Below are 7,341 nucleotides of genomic sequence, written 5' to 3'. Positions count from 1 at the left end.
TCAGTGAAAGCCTTCCAGCCCACCAGAGACTCCACCAGCAGGTGAAGGAGGTGGAGCCTCCGGAACAAAAGGAGGAGCCTGTACTTGTGAGACTGAAACAGAAAGAACAGATTGTAAATAAAAAGATAAATGTGGGACTCAGATGTCCTCAGACAACAGAATGTGAATGGGTGAAGTTCTGACAGCTAGAAGAGGTTGGTTAGATGAAAAGTGAATATATGACATTTAACGAAAGACAGATGCTGAAAGCAGAAAGAAGTGACTGCAATAGGAGAGAGGAGAGGGTTGGTGTTCAGCTGCAGATCATCTAGTTACTAGATAATCCGAACTACTAGATGATTCTAGTAGTTCGGATGAAGCTGACGTTGGTGGTCAGTGAGAACCAGCACTTCCACCCAGGCAAAGTTTGAACCAAACACAATCTTAATATTCTGTTTTCAGTTCATCTCCCATCCCATAATTATTGTCAAATAGAAAGAAAAACAGCTGTTAGCATCAGTTGATACATCAATGTGTCCAACGTGACATATGATACTTTATGTCAGCTGACCAGCTCTTCATCTGTGGTTTAGGCTGAAGGAGCAGATGTGGAGGAGGCCACCATGATACCACTGAACACATGAAGGGATCGACACTCCACTCTGATGGTTCTTTTGGAACGTAGCTGGAAATGCAGCCTTGCCCACGAGTTTCTTCCCTTTCTGCTGCATTTCCACCACAGACAGAGAACGCTGCCCAGAGACTACAGGCCAGGGGGGTCAAACTCATTTTCACTGAGGGCCACATCAGTATAGCGGCTGTCCTCAAAGGGCCAGATATAACTTATACATGTAACTAAATGTAATGAAAAATAGATGTAACTACTCCTGAATGTTAAATAATTCATTATTTATTTATTATAACTTTTTAAAGTGACAATTACAGTTGCATGGAAATCACACGTTTGCTTGTTACTTTAGCATAAATCCTTTTACATTTGATTCTGTCAGGTTAGGTCATATGGACAGTGTTTAAGTCCTAATGTATAGTTGACCAATCCAATATTTCAAGTCAGATTCCCCTTACATATAAATAAATACACACCAATTTTTATTTTTATTTTAAGAAATTAAAAACTATTATGTTTTCGCAGACCACATAAAATGACATGGAGGGCCACATTTGGCCCGCGGGCCTTGAGTTTGACACACGTGCTATAGGCCATGAATCTGAAAAAAAAATGCATGCACGAGGAGAACATGCAACCTCCACACAGAAAGGTCTCAGCTGGGATTCTAGCCGGGACCCTCTCGTGAGGTAAGAGCGCTAACCCCTACGCCACTGCGCAGACCACAACAGCAAGGGGATTTGAGTATTTAAAGTCCACATCAGTAAATGATGTAAATGATGAATGGCCACCCCTACCCACAAGGCACTGCATGATAGTCATGTGGTCAGTCTATCTGTATACGAACTCAGTGGGTATCTAGGAGTATAACGATTCGTTTTAACAATGATCATAATTTGTGGTTTCCAATACAATTCATAATATCCTCTTGTTTATTTTGAATAATCTGATTTGATCCGATTCACTGATCTAATATCGATCCAGGACATCTTTAGCCAAAAATTCAACCAGTGCAAAGTTTTCCCGATATTGTCTTGCAAGATAATCAAGTGTGAATAAATATATACATAAAAACAAACAAGTAGGCAAGAATTAATGGCAAATCCATTCACATTGTGTTTCCATACAGTGGACTGTATTGATGGGGTGATCATTTTTTGCTGCCATCATGTGTGTCCTGTCCACTGTGATGCACTTGGTCGTTTTTACATTACAGTAAAATGAACCTACCGTGACTCAATCCAAATGGTATTTGCCAGTGCTGCTTATCAATGTATCTCATTTTGAAGCCATTTTAATGGGTATAAGTCAATTCGATTTGATTCAATCACAGAATCTTTCTTCAGCAACACGTTTAAAAACAGACAGACTGCCAAGAGACGCGGAGATGTCAACAAGCAGATTGCTTCTTTGGCTCATTGATATTTCCTGAATTGTAATGGTCACCCTGCAGCCAATCAAAATGGAGCATTCATTCAAAATTATAACTGCTAAGTCTCGATCATTCTTTCCTCGGGCGAATTATCAGCAGCCTCTTCTCAGCCAAATGTTGACCTGACAAAGTTGGTGTGGCTTTGAAAAATCTCTGACTTTAACTGTTTTTAATTTACATTTAATACAATTTTTTTCTGATTTAAATCCAGATATTAATTAGTATTGTTATGCTATGAATTAAGCATTTACTGTATTAGTCAGAAATGCTTAAACATATCTGATTTATACATGATAAAATGCTATGTGAGTGTCCAATCAGCAAATAAAATGCTCACATAACACAGTTGTGTTAACAGTAAATTGTCCTTTTGAACCCATTTTCAGGTTTGGGTGTCCTAACAGTCCCCATTGTTGTGTTGCTTTTTTGTAGAGCCTTTTACACGAGGTGGTCCCACAACTCTCCTACTATTACAATCAAATTAGAAATAAATACTGTAAAATATTCAAAGCAATGATGAAAGAAAATCCAAACGTTTAAAAATTAAATTTAGTTTATAAACTAAGTGTGACAATAAATCTTATTTTGCTTCTTTAGCATTCTTTTTTTACCAACATCTGGTCGTCAAAGAAGTTGTGCGACCTGATTTTCTCTAGCATGCCATTCTTAACTCCTTGGAAATAAGGAGAAATTCCTATTTGAGGATGTCATTTTTTTTAGCTGCAATAGTTGAAGAAATGTAGAGGGAAGAAGCTGCAACGGTTGTGGAATGACTGACAGGTGGCCTGTCTCTGAGCACAGCTCCACAGCATGCTGAAGCTGTGTAGAATACTGAAGTTTGTCAGCATATGACATCGTTTTTGCTCAGGGAACAGAGTCGCTAAAGGAAGAGGAATTGTTGTTGAAAACATGCAGCTGGATGGACGCCTGCAGAGACAGAGCGGATGAAAGCCGCAGCTCAGGCTGCAGAATTTCATTTAAAAATGTAATTAGAGGTAGTTTCAGCTGATTACTTTTATTCTCGACATAAAACGAATCAGTATAAATAACCTCCATACCACTATTCATATCAGATTTGAATTATACATTTCTGAGACCCCTATCCCAGTAGCTTGATCAAAACTTTCCTTTGAGATCCACTCCATTAAAAATTGGGTTTTTAACATATTTCAACATATGTAGCCTTTTTCTCATGATGTACATGTATAAAATAATTTATAATAAGTACTGTTATTAGAAAAATGGCGTGAAATAAAACTCTAAACAGATTTTCTTTACTGGATTTCTACTTTTCTTTATCTAAAGGCATACATCTTCTGTTCCTCTTTAACCGATGTGCTGTTCTGCTGAAGGCGCTTTAAATATTCATTATAACAGCACTAAATAACTGGAGAAGAGTTTTAATTTGCACAAAATCAGGCCCATATTCATGCTTTCAATGAGCTGTCTTAGCTCCAGGTATATGTTCATTACCAGCTCTCTCTTTCATGATAGATTACTTTAGGTTTTGCTCACAAAGACAAATCAACTTCCCTTCAGGGTGTACTTTTATACAAATACTAACAAAATCACTTCCAAATAAATGTGTCTTTTATTGCAGCAATAAGCTTGAAGTAATCTCTCCCGCCTCCCTGTCCTTTGTTTTTTCCTGCAATTACACAGAATCATCTTTCCACACGACAAATCATTCACAGGTGATTTCTCGTTTGTCTCGAGGGGAGAAATGATTGTTAGATGACATAGAATTACGCTTTGATGGAGCTCTACATTCTCTGCAGAACCCAGACGTCCCTCTTGCTGGAAGATGTTTACATTTCTCCAAAATGTTTGTTACCCAGAGACTCAAAACTCATCTGGAATGCAATCAATCACAATGAAAGCTGAGCAGAGGAAAGACAAGAAACAAATAAGTTCACTGTCTTCAGACTTCCACGCCTAATCTGAGGAGACTTCACTGCAAAGAAGCTCCACAAACTCAATGCTATCACATTCCTGTGAGCCCCACTGAAGATGAAGGCTTAACAGAAGGACTGCAGTCCTGCAGTTTGTGCTTTTGTTCATTTTGATTGCCTTTTTAAATTGAAAACTCTATTTTGCTCATTATTGCTCCACATTGTCCCATCGTATGGTCTGTTGTACAATAGTTCCCAGAGGTCTTTTAAGGAGCCTCATGCAAAATCAGCCTCATGCAAAATCAACTTGAACGAGTGTGTCTTCCTATTGTGACATCACACAGGGGGGAACAGCCCCTTCCAGGAAGAGTCTGCCAGCACCGCCCCCAGGCTAACACACACCCACTTTCTTCACGGAACTAGCATTGATCAGATAAAAGCTTTCCTTTTGTACGCACAATGTGCACATCCATGTTTGCCAAAGTTCGGATGTTGTTTGTTTTCATGGCTGAGGTGCAGACATGCTGCTGAGGCCGCCCATCTCATGACATCATAGTGTCTGCAGAGTGGCAGTAGCTCATTAGAAATTCGCCTTTAAATGGGGGGAAGGACCTCGCCCTCCCCTTCCCCTTCCTGTAGCTGAGAGCTCTCTGTTTACACGTTCTCCTGCTATCTTACAGCCCCTAAAACCCCAACCTAACATGACCGGTGCAACAAAAATGGTGAGCAATAGTGGAGCCATCCAGCCGTACAGTGTAACCCTTGTTCTATCCTAGGCTCTTTAACATTGGGAGTTGGGTCATCTAGACCCACTAGACAGTGCTCTGAACCTTTTTTCTTCAATGATTTGTGATCTTCACTGGTGTCCATGGATTACATGAAATCTTTCCACCTTTATCCACTTTTGTCATGGTGGGGAGAACATGTCAATATAAGGGGGGGGGTCATCTAAGATAGCACAAGGGTTACACCTAGTGCCAGCTCAGATGAGGAAATGCTGTTCCTCAGCATGAATCCTTGTTACTTAGTAGTTTTATTTCCTGACTCTGCAGCTTTATCAAACATACCTGCTTTAAATCATGAAGGTTCCTGAAGTTAGCTGCTGAGAAAATGGCTTTAAATCACAGTCTGACTTCATGTTGTAACATCCTAAGTGTTCATAGCAGCAGTGTAATGATTAGTGTTCCCAACAGAGCGAGGGAATCACCGGCACAGTGTGAGGGATTACACTGAAACCTCTGATCTAATCTGCTGCTTATCTTTAGAAAGAAACTCAAATTCAGATAAATCAGCCTTTTTGGAATAAACCAGACATCTGATATTGATAGTTCTTTTTTTTTTCTTTTTGTGGTGCATTGAGCAACTTCAGTGGTAAATTGTAAATAATCCATTAAATAATATTTTTATCATTTTCATTAATTTAACACAAAGGTGGGCTGACTTTTTGACTTGTGAGCCTCAAAGGGTTTTAAAATTTGACAGAAGGGCTGGACCTGGAGTGGATGTGTGGCGTGTTTTGGTAACCCACCTTATAGGAAAAAGAAATAACATGGAATCTGGACAAAAACATGCTGGAATTTTAATCAAAGATAAATGTATGTATTTTAAAACAGTTTTCAAAACTGGGGCGTTTGCTCTTATTTTAGTACAAATTGCATTGATGGGTTGATGTCACTCAGGGAAAAGTACTCAAGTAGAAAAATGCTGCGTGTTCGTGGTGTTAAATGTTTGGGAAACGAGCGTTTGAAAAAACACAAATCTTCCAACACTACATGAATACAGAATAACTTTCTGCACCTAAACAAAGGTCAATTTACTTGTAGAGCGCCATCTATGGGGAGACATGGATTACATGAAATCTTTCCTCCTTTATCCACCTTTGTCATGGTAGGGAGAACACGTCAATGTAAGGGGGGGTCATCTAAGATAGCAGGGGGGTTACGGAGTACAAATATAATTTACTCCAGTTTGGCAGACCAGATTAAATAGTTTAATGGGCCGCAGTTTGCCCACCTCTAAACTAACATGCACATTAGAAAAAGCTGTTTTCTCCACAGCTGTTTATTCGCTTAACTCACTTGATCACACACACAGTAACTAAACACTCACAAACTCACCAAGTGCATCATTATTAGTGTGTAACTGTTCCTAAATTATCCTGTGTACAGTTTCCACATGACAGTGATGCATCATGGTCTACATTATCCTAATGGTATAATTGTCAGTGCACACATAACTCCTTCTTTGTTTACGTTCCTGTTTTCATGCTTTATCATTATCTTCTGTTAGCATCACTAAATTCATATGCACTGATCTTATTTACCTTCTTCTGTATACTATCATTTACACCGTTTCTGTATATTATTTATAGTTATATCTCTAAAATATTCATTTAACCCTTGTGCTATCTTAGATGACCCCCCCCCCTTACATTGACGTGTTCTCCCCACCATGACAAAGGTGGATAAAGGTGGAAAGATTTCATGTAATCCATGGACACCAGTGAAGATCACAAATCATTGAAGAAAAAAGGTTCAGAGCACTGTCTAGTGGGTCTAGATGACCCAACTCCCAATGGTAAAGTGCCTAGGATAGAACAAGGGTTACATAACTATGCAATGTAAATATGCGGTCCTAGATGGATTCCAAATGTATTTTGTCGCCTTGTATTTACACGTGCAGAAACAATTAAGTTAAATCTAACCACAAACTGTTACCACAATTTTTGTTTAAGTGTAAACATTTCTTCTGTTCTGTGTATTATTTATTGTATTATTTATTTCTGAATGTCGTGTTGGTGCCACAGAAATGAAATTTCCCCATTGTGGGATTAATAAAGTCATCTATCTATCTATCTATTTTTATTTAGTCTTTGTGTTGTTATGAAGTAAGAGTTCTGTCTGTTGTGTTGGTTCTTTTTGTCTATCCAGGTCAGGGGTCTGCAACCTGAGCCTCCATAGTCACATGCGGCTCCTTTATCTCTCCGTTGTGGCTCTTTGACTTACTATTAGTTTATTAGTCTATTCGAATTACTAACAGTTTAAATAAATAATGGGTTTGTAGTTTTGGTCAATTTGTTTAAGTTTTGTGTTTAGTCAGAGACGTTTGTCATTAAAATAGGTTTAAAGCACGTATTCTTATATTCTGCTGAACATCAGTGTCTAGTTGCTGCTCAGAAGCAAAGTTCTTTAAGTATATAAATGCATTTACATCTTAAAATATATTGTATCTTTATTAATCCCAAAGGAATTAATAGATGTATAGATTTTTTAAAAATACTAAACCAATATTTTCATGTTTATATTTGATAGTAAAATGAGAAAAAGGATATTGAAAGAAAACGTCAAGTTTGATTTTTTTAATGCATATTTAATTTAAGTAAACTTGCTGCAGCAAGAGGATCTGATTTG

The sequence above is a fragment of the Oryzias latipes genome, chromosome 17 (assembly GCF_002234675.1).
Source record: "Oryzias latipes chromosome 17, ASM223467v1".
In the NCBI taxonomy this organism is placed as follows: domain Eukaryota; kingdom Metazoa; phylum Chordata; class Actinopteri; order Beloniformes; family Adrianichthyidae; genus Oryzias; species Oryzias latipes.
This window is presented reverse-complemented; position numbering follows the sequence as displayed.